This window comes from Pleurodeles waltl, chromosome 1_1 (genome assembly GCF_031143425.1).
Source record: "Pleurodeles waltl isolate 20211129_DDA chromosome 1_1, aPleWal1.hap1.20221129, whole genome shotgun sequence".
In the NCBI taxonomy this organism is placed as follows: domain Eukaryota; kingdom Metazoa; phylum Chordata; class Amphibia; order Caudata; family Salamandridae; genus Pleurodeles; species Pleurodeles waltl.
The window spans coordinates 929,872,122-929,888,863 of record NC_090436.1 but is presented as its reverse complement, the minus strand read 5'-3'; positions in this window follow the sequence as shown (position 1 = coordinate 929,888,863).

Below are 16,742 nucleotides of genomic sequence, written 5' to 3'. Positions count from 1 at the left end.
GCAGGGGTCGGATGGAGATCCAGAGTGGATCGAGTTCATGACGCGGGTGGTTTCCTCGGTGGTGGTTGGGGTCCAGCATTGCGTCCTTTCATCGAAGAAACTAATTCTCGGATACAAAATCTTGATACTAAGTGGTCTCAAATGGAAGGGAGAGTCTCTACCTTGGAGCAAAGAGTCAGGGACGTGCAGGATAAAACACATAGGGGGTCATTCTGACCCTGGCGGTCATGGACCGCCAGGGTCAACGACCGCAGATGCACCGCCAACAGGCTGGCGGTGCTTCCGGGGGCATTCTGACCGTGGCGGTAAAGCCGCGGTCAGAAAAGGAAAGTCGGCGGTTTCCCGCCGGCTTCCCGCTGCCCCAGGGAATCCTCCACGGTGGCGCTGCAAGCAGCGCCGCCATGGGGATTCCGACCCCCTTCCCGCCAGCCTGGTTCTGGCGGTTCTCACTGCCAGAACCTGGCTGGCGGGAACGGGTGTCGTGGGGCCCCTGGGGGCCCCTGCAGTGCCCATGCCCACTGGCATGGGCACTGCAGGGGCCCCCTAACAGGGCCCCACATTGATTTTCAGTGTCTGCGTGGCAGACACTGAAAATCGCGATGGGTGCAACTGCACCCGTCGCACACCAGCAACTCCGCCGGCTCCATTCGGAGCCGGCTTCCTCGTTGCTGGTGCTTTCCCGCTGGGCGGGCGGGCGGCCTTTTGGCGGTCGCCCGCCAGCCCAGCGGGAAAGTCAGAATGACCGCCGCGGTCTTTTGACCGCGGTACGGTGTTCTGGCGGTTCCCGCCAGGCCAGTGGCTTCCGCCGCCGGCGGGGGTCAGAATGACCCCCATAAAATTGCGAGTTTGGAGAAGGAAGTGGCAGCTTTGAAGACACTTGCGGAAGATTTAGAAAACAGAAACAGACGCAATAATCTTCCCCTTTCTGAATTACTGGAGGGTCTTAAAGGGAGTGATCCAATTTCATTTTTCGCTTCATTTTTTCCACAGTTGGTGGGCCTTCCATCTTCTACATTATTGAATATGCAAATGGCACATCGCATTGGTCATCGTCCTCCGCACTCCTCCACATCTAAACCAAGAGGTGTGATTATTTTCTTTCTTGAATTTACTGATTTGCTGAAAATTCTTAATGCTGCGAAAGCCAAAAAACTAATCTCTTGGCAGGGAAGTAAGATTTCATCTCACAGTATGTGTCCAAAGCTACAGCAAACAGGAGGAAATAATTTTTGGATCTTCGTCCACAACTTCGTGACTTGGGAGCTCGTTTTGGATTATTCCATCCGTGTTTGTTCAAAGTGACATATGAAATAAGAATACTTCATATACCTACCCTTGCATCTTTTCATGATTTTCTAAGGCTACACTCTACAAACCCTATGGAGACAGCTGGTCCCTCTGCACGTTGACTATAAACGTTTCTTAATCTATTATGCCCTTGTTCAGTACCAATACGATATAGTTGATGGTCCTACCTATGCGGTTTATACAGTATATTATATTGATGTGACTACAGGATCTCTTTGTTAATGTATTGTTTTTTTTTCACAGGTTTCTGGTGTTCTATAATATGAGTATTGCTCGTAACTTTTGTCCGTTGATGCGTTCCGTTCCCTTGTTGTGCCGTCTTCAGTCTGCGCTGTCGTCACCCCTCCCCTATTGTTCATTCATCTCAGGTATGTTTTTGCAGTCGTCTTTATTTGACATGTACTGTCTCTTCTTTTTTTCTTGAATATTTTCCATCTTTTTTCTTGTTGTTTTCCCTTTATTTTTCTCTCTTTTTGTTTTTCCTGTTTTCCTTTCCCTAATATTTACTTTCAGTTATTTATGGTACAAGACCTTTCGTGTATTTATATGTTTATGTGGTTATTTCTTAGAATGTTAAAGGATTTATTAACCCTATTAAAAGGCAGAGAATGCTATCTCATTTAGCTAAATATAATTCAGACTTGGGGGGTTATTACAGCTTTGGAGGAGGTGTTAATCTGTCCCAAAAGTGACGGTAAAGTGACGGATATACCACCAGCCGTATTACGAGTCCATTATATCCTATGGAACTCGTAATACTGCTGGTGGTATATCCGTCACTTTACCGTCACTTTTGGGACGGATTAACACCTCCTCCAAAGTTGTAATAACCCCCTTGGTTCTTTTACAAGAGACAGTATACTATATTGATGTGACTACATTTGAAGGATTGTGAAGCTCTGAAACTTAAAAGAGGTTGGGTGGGCAATATTTTTACTTCTCCTTCATCTACAAAGAAAAATGGTGTAATTGTGCACTGCTATTAAAAATGATCAGTTAAGGTTATTTCACAAGACTCGGATTCCGATGATAGATGGCGCTTTGTGAGGCTAAGTATTAATAGGATTATAATGACTGTTGGTGATATTTATGGTCCTAATAACTCAGATTATCTTTTTTGGCCTAATATTACTAAACAATGTTTGCATTGTAATGATGAATTTTTTCTTCTTGGAAGGGATTGCAATCAAATTTTGACCCTTTTATAGATAGGCAAGCTGTTTTTAAGTTTTCTCTCCATAAAATGCATAAACAATTTAAGGCATTTTTCACACAATGTAATTTAATTGATTCATGGAGAACTTGTAATCCTGTTAGTAGGGATTTTTCGTTTTATTCTCCACCACATGGTTTGTTATCTAGACTTGACCATATTTTTGTATCTAAATCACTATCCCAAAATCGTGTTAACTCCTCTATTGAACCTATGGTAATATCTGATCATGCTCCAGTCTTCACAGATTTTGATTTACTCCTGGTGCATCCCAAGTCCAATAGGTGGCGATTTATGCACTATTTCAAAGTAAGGAATAGTATGCACAGAGTCCAAGGGTTCCCCTTAGAGGTAAGATAGTGGCAAAAAGAGATAATACTAATGCTCTATTTTGTGGTAGTGTGGTCGAGCAGTAGGCTTATCAAAGGAGTAGTGTTAAGCACTTGTTGTACACACACAAGCAATAAATGAGGAACACACACTCAGAGACAATTCCAGGCCAATAGGTTTTTGTATAGAAAAATATATTTTCTTTGTTTATTTTAAGAACCACAGGTTCAAGATTTACATGTAATACTTCAAATGAAAGGTATTGCAGGTAGGTAATTTAGGAACTTTGAATTAGCAAAATAGCATATACACTTTTCACATAAATCACATATAGCTATTTTAAAACTAGACACAGTACAATTTTCAACAGTTCCTAGGGGGAGTAAGAGTTTGTTAGTTTTTGCAGGTAAGTAAACCACCTACGGGGTTCAAGTTTGGGTCCAAGGTAGCCCACCGTTGGGGGTTCAAAGCAACACCAAAGTTACCACACCAGCAGCTCAGGGCCGTTCAGGTGAAGAGGTCAAAGTGGTGCCCAAAACGAATAGGCTTCAATGGAGAAGGGGGTGCCCTGGTTCTAGTCTGCCAGCAGGTAAGTACCCGCGTCTTCGGAGGGCAGACCAGGGGGTTTTTGTAGGGCACCGGGGGAGACACAAGTCCACACAGAAAGTACACCCTCAGCAGCGTGGGGGCGGCCGGGTGCAGTGTGCAAACAAACGTCAGGTTTGTAATTGAAATCAATGGGAGACCAAGGGGTCTCTTCAGCGATGCAGGCAGGCAAGGGGGGGGGCTCCTCGGGGTAGCCACCACCTGCGCACGGACATGGCCTCCTGGGGGTCACTCCTGCACTGGAGTTCGGATCCTTCAGGTCCTGGGGGCTGCAGGTGCAGAGTCTTTACCAGGCGTCGGGATCTGAGGAGCAGGCAGTCGCGGTCAGGGGAGCCTCGGGATTCCCTCTGCAGGCATCGCTGTGGGGGCTCGGGGGGGGGCAACTCTGGCTACTCACGGTCTCGCAGTCACCGGGGAGTCCTCCCTGAAGTGATTGTTCTCCACAAGTCGAGCCGGGGGCGTCGGGTGCAGAGTAGCAAGTCTCACGCTTCCGGCGGGAAACGCAAGTTGTTTCAAAGTTGCTGCTTTGTTTCAAAGTTGCAGTCTTTGGTGAACAGGGCCGCTGTCCTCTGGAGTTCTTGGTCCTTCTAGAGCAGGGCAGTCCTCTGAGGATTCAGAGGTCACTGGTCCCTGGGGAAAGCGTCGCTGGAGCAGTGTCTTTAGAAGTGGGGAGACAGGCCGGTAGAGCTGGGGCCAAAGCAGTTGATGTCTCCGTCTTCTCTGCAGGGTTTTTCAGCTTAGTAGTCCTCTTCTTCTTAGGTTGCAGTAATCTGCCTTGCTTGGTTCTGGGAGCCCCTAAATACTCAATTTAGGGGTGTGTTGAGGTCTGGGAGGGCAGTAGCCAATGGCTACTGTCCTTGAGGGTGGCTACACCCTCTTTGTGCCTCCTCCCTGAGGGGAGGGGGGCACATTCCTATTCCTATTGGGGGAATCCTCCATCTGCAAGATGGGGGATTTCTAAAAGTCAGAGTCAACTCAGCTCAGGACACCCCTAGGGGCTGTCCTGACTGGCCAGTGACTCCTCCTTGTTTTTCTCATTATCTCTCCTGGACTTGCTGCCAAAAGTGGGGGCTGTGTCCAGGGGGCGGGCATCTCCACTAGCTAGAGTGCCCTGGGGCATTGTAACATGAAGCCTGAGCCTTTGAGGCTCACCGCTAGGTGTTACAGTTCCTGCAGGCGGGAGGTGTGAAGCACCTCCACCCAGGGCAGGCTTTGTTTCTGTCCTCTGAGAGAACAAAGGCCCTCACCACATGGGGTCAGAAACTCATCTCTCAACACCAGGCTGGCACAGACCAGTCAGTCCTGCACTGAACAACTGGGTAAAATACAGGGGGTATCTCTAAGATGCCCTCTGTGTGCATTTTTTAATAAATCCAACACTGGCATCAGTGTGGGTTTATTATTCTGAGTAGTTTGATACCAAACTTCCCAGTATTCAGTGTAGCCATTATGGAGCTGTGGAGTTCGTTTTTGACAGACTCCCAGACCATATACTCTTATGGCTACCCTGCACTTACAATGTCTAAGGTTTTGCTTAGACACTGTAGGGGCATAGTGCTCATGCACCTATGCCCTTACCTGTGGTATAGTGCACTCTGCCTTAGGGCTTTAAGACCTGCTAGAGGGGTGACTTACCTATGCCATAGGCAGTGTGAGGTTGGCATGGCACCCTGAGGGGAGTGCCATGTCGACTTAGGGCCAGATGTAGCAAAGACTTTGCGACTCGCAAACGGCGAAAATCGCCGTTTGCGAGTTGCAAATGCGTCTTTGCTATGTAGAAATGCATTTTGCGAGTCGGAACCGACTCGCAAAATGCATTTCCGAGTCGCAAATAGGAAGGGGTGTTCCCTTCCTATTTGTGAATCGCAATGGTATGCAATTACATTTGCGACCGCGAAAGCGGTTGCAAATGGACTCACAGTTACCATCCACTTGAATTAGATGGTAACCCACTCGCAAACGGGAAGGGGTCCCCATGGGACCCCTTCCCCTTTGTGACTGGACCAAAAAATAATTTTTCAGAGCAGGCAGTGGTCCAATGGACCACTACCTGCCCTGATAAATACCGAAACAAAAGGTTTCGGTTTATTTTTCAAAGTGCAGCTCGTTTTCCTTTAAGGAAAACGGGTTGCACTTTGAAAAAAAAAACTGCTTTATTTAAAAGCAGTCACGGACATGGAGGTCTGCTGTTCCCAGCAGGCCTCCATCCCCGTGAATGCCCTGAGTCGCTATGGGGTCGCAAATTGCGACCCACCTCATTAATATTAATGAGGTGGGTCTTTGCGACCCCATAGCGACTTGCAGAAGGTGCCTGAGACACCTTTCTGCATCCCAAATTGCGACTTGCAATTTGCGAGTCGCAGGGACTCGCAAATTGCAAGTCGCAATTTGGGACTTTTCTACATCTGGCCCTTAGTCATTTTCTCCCCACCAGCACACACAAGCTGGCAGGCAGTGTGTCTGTGCTGAGTGAGGGGTCCCTATGGTGGCATAAGACATGCTGCAGCCCTTAGAGACCTTCCCTGGCATCAGGGCCCTTGGTACCAGGGGTACCAGTTACAAGGGACTTACCTGGGTGCCAGGGTTGTGCCAATTGTGGAGAGAATGGTACATTTTAGGTGAAAGAACACTGGTGCTGGGGCCTGGTTAGCAGGGTCCCAGCACACTTCTCAGTCAAGTCAGCATCAGTATCAGGCAAAAAGTGGGGGGACCATACTTTCTGTAAAAATTATAGACCAATCTCTCTTCTCAATACAGATTATAAAATCTTTGCTAAATTATTAGCTTTATGTCTTGATACCCTTTTAACTGCGCTGATAAGTAAGGAGCAAACGGGTTTTGTTAAAGGTAGGCTTGCTTCTGATAACTCTAGAACATTCTTCAATGTACTCAGCAGCAAAGCTCTCACTCTTTCGTACTCTTTAGCAGCAATTTCCATAGATGCTGAGAAAGTGTTTGATCAGTTAGACTGGTCTTTTTTATTAAAAGCTTTAGCCTGGCATTGGTTTAGGGCCTCATTTCATTTCATTTATCTCTTTGCTTTATCACTCCCCAATAGCATTGATATTGGTAAATGGGAGATTGTCCCGATACTTTGTATTACGCCGAGGTGTACGTCAAGGGTGTCCGCTCTCCCCACTCCTATTTAATCTAGAGCCTTTTCTATCCTGTATTGGAAATAACAATAAAATTGAGGGGTTCCATTACGGTGAGAAACACTCAAAATTAATAGCATATGCAGATGATATACTTTTATATATCTCAAATCCTGAACTCTCAATTCCATTTCTACTTCGGGAGCTTGAAGACTTTTCTTTGATTTCAGGTTATAAGATAAATTTGGATAAAACTGAAATCCTTCCTCTAACAGAATGTTGTTTTAGTTCATTGTTTGATATTACTGGCTTTCACTGGAATTCTTCCAAGATTAAATATTTAGTTATTTGGTTCACCTCATCCATTAAAAAGTCCATTAAAGTAAATATCGCAGATGCATTAGAGAAGGTTGATAAATCGATTTTGTCATGGAATCCCTTATTTTTATCTTGGTGGAGTCGTCTTGACTCTATCAAAATGATGATTTCTCCTAACATTTTATATACTATCAATGATTCCGCTTTCTCTACCTCTTACTTTTTTTAAACAATTGGACTCCAGATTGTCTAAGTTCCTCTGGAACAATAAGAAATCCAGAATTTCCCTTAGTCATCTTCATCATTCTAAACAGGTGGGAGGAACTAATTTTCCTCATTTCAGACAATATCACAAATCCTTTTGTCTGCATTAAGCTTCTAGATGGATCTCCCTGTCATGTTCTATGTTTACTCCCTTATGGTTGATATTGAATGTTCTTTTCTTCTGCTTTTTTCCCCTCGTGAGGTGGTATCCTTTTCTTATAATATTTTGCTTATCTCCTCCCCGCTTCTTAAACATACTTGCTCTTCTGCGTTCTGACTATTTACCTCCATCCATCACTTGCTCCTCTTTTCTGAATTCTCCTATTTGACATAATCGTCTCATCACTATCAATAAAAAAACGTTATTTTGGAAATCCTGGAGACAAAGGAATATAGAGTGGGTCAAGGATTTATTCTCCAATTATATTTCGCTTTCTTTTTCACAATTCCAACTTCTAGTTCATTGTCCCAATTCATTTATGCCTAAATATCTTCTTCTTCTTAATATTATTCTTGATGTACTTTTTTCTTTGCCCTCCCATCCTTCTTCTTCGGAATTACCCCTTTCTTTGTCCTCCTTTCTTACCTCATATCCTAAGGCATCAAATATTTATAAACTTTTTCATTCTCCTATTTTGACATATCCTAAATCTAAAATTGAGTCTCAATGGGAATTGGATTTGGGATGTACCTGGACTGTTTCCTTTTGGAATAAGGTGTGGCATCGATCTTATAAAATATCTAGATTAGCTTCTACCATACAGTCACTTTTCTTTCTTTACCACTGACTTTATTTTACCCCTTCTACTATAGTAAAGTTTTCTGTATCCTCTACTTCAAACTGTTGGTCCTGCGATAGCCCAAAGGGAGATCTTATGCATATCCTTTTTGAATGTCCCCCCACTGTCTCTTTTTGGAGAAAAGTTTGGCGTCAGCTTACCTCCATTTTTCATTTGCGATCCCAATTATCTCCCTCAGTGCTTTTTCTAGGTAGCCTCTCTGCGGATATTGTTTTAGATGATGATAATTTAAAGCTGTTGGATCTCATGTTAGCTTTAGCCTTTCAGCAAGTTACTCTTAATTGTTAAAAATCATCCAACATTTCCTATAAGGCTTGTTGGTATAATGTTTGCCATTATCATTGACTAGATACTGCTTTTACCTCTTTATGCTGCCCCTCCATAAACAGAGATTTGTATTGGTTACCTTTGACTGATTATCGTAATGCTGTTGCTTGTAATTCTACTAATTGTACATTATCTGAGAATTTTAAGCCACCATGAATTCTTTATTTTCTCTGTTTTTAAGTGATTTTATATTTAGCTTAACTTTATGCTTTATTGAATATCACTTTTTATCTTTTTTTTAGCTCTTTAAGATCCATTGTACCTTTCTTATTTTAACTGGTCTTGTTCCGCTTTCATTGTTGTTTCCCCATTTTATACTTTAAAATGTTAAACAGCTTTTACAATTCCTTTCAAAATTATATTACTATCATTGTGACAGATATCTTGTATTGTTACTATGTGACTCATATGTATTTTGTTTTTAATAAAGCTGATTTACCTTAAAAAAAAAAAGCAAGTGAAGCTATAATGCATCAGAAGGTGTGGAATGTATATGACAGAGGAGGATGAAAATCTGAGTTAAAACAGCAGAAGGTACAGGTATTGTGATATAAAGAAGCCAATGGTGAAGACACCCTCAAGGCAGCAGAAAAGGTCATTGGGTGATAGATGTAGTTAGGGATTGAAGGTATGATAGATAAGGCAGAAGGTTAATAGATGATTTGAAGTAGAAGCTTTATTTGGGAGTGATGATATAAGACAGAAGATGGGTATAAGGGTGTATCAGGCTGTAACGGGAATATGCCACCATCTCTCCTCTTTTCCTATTATTGCTGCTAAAACACACACAGAAGTGGATTTACTGGAGCTACACCCCAAGCTAGAACCCATTGGAGCTCTGGTGATGGGGGCTAATGCAGAGGGTATTTTTATACACTTAATGATTGTTAAATTGTAAAGGCTGATTTTATGTTCACATTGAATGCATTGCTTGAACATGTGTGGTGCAATGGTGCTGCCCATCAGCATTCTCACAATCAATGGTTTAACTATCCATTTGCAGTGAGTTTAAGACATGTCCATAGTGACCAGGCCCCAGTAAAAGCTACTGCAAATGAAGTATTTATATATCAAACAATATGAAATATCCAATCATGGACATTTCTAATAATCACCACTGGGTCACCCGTGATCCAAAATGTTCCTGACCTTAATATTTGTGATCTACATTAAGGTTAGAAGCCCAAAGGTTCGTGAAAGCATTGGTATAGTGAGGACAATGCCTAATTTGTGAAAATAAATAAAAAACAACTACAATAACTGCTAGGGCCCTCATCAGGAGGCCACTGTACCTGGCCCAACCAATTGGCCATACCAGCGATACCATAGACAGTACCAACATAAATGCTAACCATCATAACCCAACAAGCCTGATAATTCAGACTACTCCAGCTCCTCACAGCTATACAAAATGACTGGGTGGCAGGTATTAGTCATTTAACGTATTTTGAATTAGTAAACAACTGTTGTTGTGCTCAGCTCTAAAACAGACAAACACCACCACCATGTGTCAGACTGTCATGAGTGCCTGTGTCAACAATTAAGTGCCAATGCCCAGCACCTGAAACCACAAGCTCAAATTAAGCTCTGGGAGGGACAGCTGTCAATGATTGCTGAATAATGTGGTAATTCCAAATAAGGACATTATTGATATTAAGAAATGTGAAGAGGGAGGAAGGGAAATGATTGAAGGACAAGTGTCCTGTTTGGTCAATACGAGTGTGTAAAACTGCTACCTAATGTGTACCCCTTTGTAAGTGGTATATGGCAGGTTCTGAGGTTGACCTACAATTTCAAAAAAGGATTCACCACACCTTACTGGTATGCAAAGATTTTATAGCACAATACGAGTGGTAACATGGATGGAAAGTTTGTTTTATTTCTTCGAAGTTGTGCGAAACTGCACATAAAACTGCTGAATTCACATAAGATGCTGCAATTGTAGCATGAATAGGGCTGTGGTAACCCCTTTATGAGTAATGCATGCTAAGACCTTTTGTGCACGACCTGATAAGGCGGGGAGGGGAGTCTGAAGATTGAGAAAGGCATGAACCTAAGTTAGGGGTTTTTGTGGCTTTCTTTGCGACCCCTGGCAGTGAATTTGTGAACCCTGGCCTCAGTGCCATTAACAGCATCGTTATGGATTCCGGTTGGGGCAACAAATTTTCTTTTCTCTCACTGTTTTTATTACTAATAGTAAATAATATTTCATTATTCATTGTTAGTGTATTAAAAATGGACCACAATTTGCTGGAATATAGCCTTTCCTGGCAGCTGTGGTAAGTAAAAAAGAAAAGTGCTTTTAAATGTATGCTGTGTGTATGTTTGCCGGTGAGTGTGTGTTTATGTGAGAGAGAGTATGTGTGAAAGTGTAACTGTGTGTATATGTGTACAACTGAAGGTCAAAGGTCGTGTGATGCCACTTCCGGTACCCGTGGCATTTTGGTGAATTGACAATCATGGAGAAAGGACTTGATTTTGTGTTGTACTGACAACTTTTCATGATTCAAAATCAGGAAAGGAATAAACCTGGCAATATGGATTATAGATGTAGTCACAAGGTGGTGATACTTGGTAAACAGCCAGCACTTCTTGTATTTAATATGGAACACTGTCCCTGTCTAAGCTTGGCATCCCTGAGTGAGGGTGTGCCCACAACACACAGGGACTGTGTGCCATTTTTTAAAAATAGGACAGAAGGACAGCCGACAAAAAGTGTGCATAACTGAAACATAACTCTGAGAATGTGCCACGCTAAAATTAATGTATTTTAATGTATTAATTTGCAGCAATTAAATATTAAACTGACTAAATAAATGATAAAGCACACATAATAACTATCACAGCTCTAAAGAGTGCACTAAAAGTCTCCTGAGAAATAGAGACATTGTGCTTTCTGCCTGAATAAATTATAAAGGCGAGCTGAAAAGACATAAAGATGTTTTGAAGGCACAGGTGTGGGATGATCATTTGTTTGTATCGACTTTGGAAGAACAGTTTAATCTTTTGGCGTATTCTGACCCACCCATGTTTTCCCTAATCTACTGTGCCATATTATGTCATCACATTATTGTTTACTTGTGTGTCTCCCATTTTGGAGACAGTTACATTCATGATCCTCAGGTGGAGTCTGTTGTGCCTGAGCTACTTACCCAGGGGAGTTTGAATTTAGTATTCACTTTAGATTGTCACTCAGGGAATTGTAGGTTTCACTAGGAATAAGGCCCTGGCCCGGATGGCAAACTCACAGACTTGCACCTTAGCGAATCTTCAGTTTGGGGTTCAGCACTGACCCTGTTTTTAAATGCAGCAGTCAGGGAGGGTCCCCTCAGTATTGGTCCACCTGTTATAGTCCCTTTTTTTAAAAAGGTAGACAAGGAAAATCCCTAGTGCTACAGACCTATTTCCCTCATTGCCTCTGTCATAAACTTTCTGGGGCAGGTACTGCTGGCTAGGTTATCAAGTTGGGTAGAAGGAAATAGCTTCATTTGGGACCTGCAATATGGCTATAGAAAAGGAATGTCCACCTCTGATTAGTGCCTAAGCCTGTACTTAGTCACCAGTAAATACACTGCGTCTCAATAAGAATCCCTTCATCTGGCATTCATGAACCTCACACCAGCCTTTGACAGGGTTAATAGGGATAGACTGTGGCTTATCCTCTTAGGGATGGGGATGAACCCTGACATTGTTTATTTCTGCGGGTTGCTGACGCACCTGGTCCTTAATAAGTAAACTTACAGGAGGGCGCGCATAAGTCGATGAACCTTTTGATTTGCATGGAGTATCCTAGCTATGATGTGACCAATGTTCCTCAATGATCAATACACAACATTCCATAACCATTAGTCTATCGTCAATCAGCAATTAATAATCATCTCACCATGACCTTTCAGTCATGAATAACCACAACTCAGTATACGGTTTAGTTATTTTATTTCCCTATTGGTTACAATACTAAGGGGGTCATTCTGACCCTGGCGGTCGGTGATAAAGCGGCGGCCAACCCGCAAACAGGCCGGCGGTCCAAAAAATGGTATTCTAACTCTGGCGGGAACCGCCAACACAGGCCGCCACATTAACACTCCGACCGCCACGGCGGGACCGACAAACAGCGCGGCGGTCACCGCCAACAGGCAGGCGGCAGACAATGTACCGCCCACCCTATCACAACTCACCAATCCGCCACCTTTTCCGGGGCGGGAGCCCCACCGATAAAAACACAGCGGAAACAGACAACGAAAGGGAAAACTCTCACCTATACACACTCCACGAGGAAGGAGGACAGCATGGAGCCCGAATTACACATCCTACCAGCTATTGTCTACCTGCTCATCTACCAGGAGTACAAACGCCGGCGCAGACGACAACGGTGAGTACTGCACCTACGACACAGGGGAGGGGGGAGGAGAAAATATTACGGGGACACACATGCGCCATACACCCACCCCCCCACCACAAATACCTACACCCCATTGCCGAGCAACAAGTCAGAGTGACACCACACAAACCCCCCGGAATAATGCAAAGACACAATTTAAATGTTCGAAAAAATATATGTATAAATAGCTCCATAGAAGGAATGGCAAATATGCCATATAAAAGATACAAAAATAAAGAATGAAGATAGTCAACAAGATATCCATAGGCAAAAAGTCCTGCACATTCCGTCAAAGTTCCATAGTCCTTGGGCCAATGTGCACAAATACATGGGCAAAGCCCACACAGGAGACCAGATACCATTGGAGAGAACACTGCAGGGGCATCAGATGATAAAAGTATAGGCACCTCAGGGGGAAGGGAAGGGGGGGCACCTCAGCCACATGAGTCCACAACACCAGATCCACGAGGGGCCTCCATGCCCACTGTCCTATCCTGGGGGGTGCAAAGCCACAGTCCATCAGATGGATTACTGACTCCACTGTGATTGGAGGAGGCATGGTGCCCCGAGTGCTCCCTGAAGCCCTGCTCGACACTGAACCGGCACTGTCAATGGGCCAGCGGTGGTTGACAGGAAGGGCCCAGCGGAGCGGTGCTTGAGACGGCGGGGCCCAGCGGAGCGGTGCTTGAGACGGCGGGGCCCAGCAGAGCGGTGCTTGAGATGAAGGGCCCAGCGGAGCGGTGCGTGAGATGAAGGGCCGAGCGGAGCGGTGCTTGACAGGAAGGGCCCAGCGGAGCGGTGCTTGAGATGAAGGGCCCAGCGGAGCGGTGCTTGACAGGAAGATCCCAGCGGAGCGGTGCTTGAGACGGCGGGGCCCAGCGGAGCGGTGCTTGAGATGAAGGGCCCAGCGGAGCGGTGCTTGACAGGAAGGGCCCAGCGGAGCGGTGCTTGAGATGAAGGGCCCAGCGGAGCGGTGCTTGAGACGGCGGGGCCCAGCGGAGCGGTGCTTGAGATGAAGGGCCCAGCGGAGCGGTGCTTGAGATGAAGGGCCCAGCGGAGCGGTGCTTGACAGGAAGGGCCCAGCGGAGCGGTGCTTGACAGGAAGGGCCCAGCGGAGCGGTGCTTGAGATGAAGGGCCCAGCGGAGCGGTGCTTGACAGGAAGAGCCCAGCGGAGCGGTGCTTGAGACGGCGGGGCCCAGCGGACCGGTGCTTGAGATGAAGGGCCCAGCCGAGCGGTGCTTGACAGGAAGGGCCCAGCGGGGCGGTGCTTGAGATGAAGGGCCCAGTGGAGCAGTCCTTGAGATGAAGGGCCCAGCGGAGCGGTGCTTGAGACGGCGGGGCCCAGCGGAGCGGTGCTTGACAGGAAGGGCCCAGCGGAGCGGTGCTTGAGAGGAAGGGCCCAGCGGTGCTAGAGACGGCGGGGCCCAGCGGAGCGGTGCTTGAGATGAAGGGCCCAGCGGAGCGGTGCTTGAGATGAAGGGCCCAGCGGAGCGGTGCTTGACAGGAAGGGCCCAGCGGAGCGGTGCTTGAGATGAACGGCCCAGCGGAGCGGTGCTTGACAGGAAGGGCCCAGCGGAGCAGTGCCTGAGATGAAGGGCCCAGCGGAGCGGTGCTTGAGATGGCGGGCCCGTTCAGCAGTTCTTGGCCCGGCGGGGCCCGTTCAGCGGTTCTTGCCCCAGCGGGGCCCGTTCAGCAGTTCTTGGCCCGGCGCGGCCCGTTCAGCGGTGCTTGCCCTGGCGGGGCCCTGTTCAGCGGTTCTTGGCCCGGCGGGGCCCGTTCAGCGGTGCTTGCCCCGGCGGGGCCCTGTTCAGCGGTTCTTGGCCCGGCGAGGCCCGTTCAGCGGTTCTTGGGCCGGCGGGGCCCATTCAGCGGTTCTTGCCCCAGCGGGGCCCGTTCAGCGGTTCTTGGCCCGGCGGGGCTGGTTCAGCGGTTCTTGCCCCAGCGGGGCCCGTTCAGTGGTTCCTGGGCCGGCGGGGCCCTTTCAGCGGTGCTTGCCCCGGCGGGGCCCTGTTCAGCGGTTCTTGGCCCGGCAGGGCCCTGTTCAGCGGTTCTTGGCCCAGCGGGCCCTGTTCAGCGGTGCTCCTCCCGGCGGGGCCCGTTCAGCGGTGCTTGCCCCGGCGGGCCCTGTTCAGCAGTTCTTGGGCCGGCGGGGCCCATTCAGCGGTGTTTGCCCGGGCGGGGCCCTGTTCAGCGGTTCTTGGCCCGGTGGGGCCCGTTCAGCGGTTCTTGGTCCGGCGGGGCCCTGTTCAGCAGTTCTTGGTCCGGCGGGGCCCTGTTCAGCGGTGCTCCTCCCGGCGGGGCCCGTTTAGCAGTGCTTGCCCCGGCGGGGCCCTGTTCAGCGGTTCTTGGCCCGGCGAGGCCCGTTCAGCGGTTCTTGGCCCGGCGGGGCCCGTTCAGCGGTTCTTGCCCCAGCGGGGCCCGTTCAGCGGTTCTTGGTCCGGCGGGGCCCGTTCAGCGGTGCTTGCCCCGGCGGGGCCCTGTTCAGCGGTTCTTGGCCCGGCGGGGCCCGTTCAGCGGTGCTTGCCCCGGCGGGGCCCTGTTCAGCGGTTCTTGGGCCGGCGGGGCCCGTTCAGCGGTTCTTGGCCCGGCGGGGCCCTGTTCAGCGGTTCTTGCCCCAGCGGGGCCCTGTTCAGCGGTGCTCCTCCCGGTGGGGCCCGTTCAGCGGTGCTTGCCCCGGCGGGGCCCTGTTCAGCGGTTCTTGGCCCGGCGAGGCCCGTTCAGCGGTTCTTGACCTGGCGGGGCCCGTTCAGCGGTTCTTGCCCCAGCGGGGCCCGTTCAGCGGTTCTTGGCCCGGCGGGGCCCGTTCAGCGGTGCTTGCCCCGGCGGGGCCCTGTTCAGCGGTTCTTGGCCCGGCGGGTCCCTGTTCAGCAGTTCTTGGCCCGGCGGGGCCCGTTCAGCGGTGCTTGCCCCGGCGGGGCCCTGTTCAGCGGTTCTTGGCCCGGCGAGGCCCGTTCAGCGGTTCTTGGGCCGGCGGGGCCCATTCAGCGGTTCTTGCCCCAGCGGGGCCCGTTCAGCGGTTCTTGGCCCGGCGGGGCTGGTTCAGCGGTTCTTGCCCCAGCGGGGCCCGTTCAGTGGTTCCTGGGCCGGCGGGGCCCTTTCAGCGGTGCTTGCCCCGGCGGGGCCCTGTTCAGCGGTTCTTGGCCCGGCAGGGCCCTGTTCAGCGGTTCTTGGCCCAGCGGGCCCTGTTCAGCGGTGCTCCTCCCGGCGGGGCCCGTTCAGCGGTGCTTGCCCCGGCGGGCCCTGTTCAGCAGTTCTTGGGCCGGCGGGGCCCATTCAGCGGTGTTTGCCCGGGCGGGGCCCTGTTCAGCGGTTCTTGGCCCGGTGGGGCCCGTTCAGCGGTTCTTGGTCCGGCGGGCCCTGTTCAGCAGTTCTTGGTCCGGCGGGGCCCTGTTCAGCGGTGCTCCTCCCGGCGGGGCCCGTTTAGCAGTGCTTGCCCCGGCGGGGCCCTGTTCAGCGGTTCTTGGCCCGGCGAGGCCCGTTCAGCGGTTCTTGGCCCGGCGGGGCCCGTTCAGCGGTTCTTGCCCCAGCGGGGCCCGTTCAGCAGTTCTTGGCCCGGCGCGGCCCGTTCAGCGGTGCTTGCCCTGGCAGGGCCCTGTTCAGCGGTTCTTGGCCCGGCGGGGCCCGTTCAGCGGTGCTTGCCCCGGCGGGGCCCTGTTCAGCGTTTCTTGGCCCGGCGAGGCCCGTTCAGCGGTTCTTGGGCCGGCGGGGCCCATTCAGCGGTTCTTGCCCCAGCGGGGCCCGTTCAGCGGTTCTTGGCCCGGCGGGGCTGGTTCAGCGGTTCTTGCCCCAGCGGGGCCCGTTCAGTGGTTCCTGGGCCGGCGGGGCCCTTTCAGCGGTGCTTGCCCCGGCGGGGCCCTGTTCAGCGGTTCTTGGCCCGGCAGGGCCCTGTTCAGCGGTTCTTGGCCCAGCGGGCCCTGTTCAGCGGTGCTCCTCCCGGCGGGGCCCGTTCAGCGGTGCTTGCCCCGGCGGGCCCTGTTCAGCAGTTCTTGGGCCGGCGGGGCCCATTCAGCGGTGTTTGCCCGGGCGGGGCCCTGTTCAGCGGTTCTTGGCCCGGTGGGGCCCGTTCAGCGGTTCTTGGTCCGGCGGGGCCCTGTTCAGC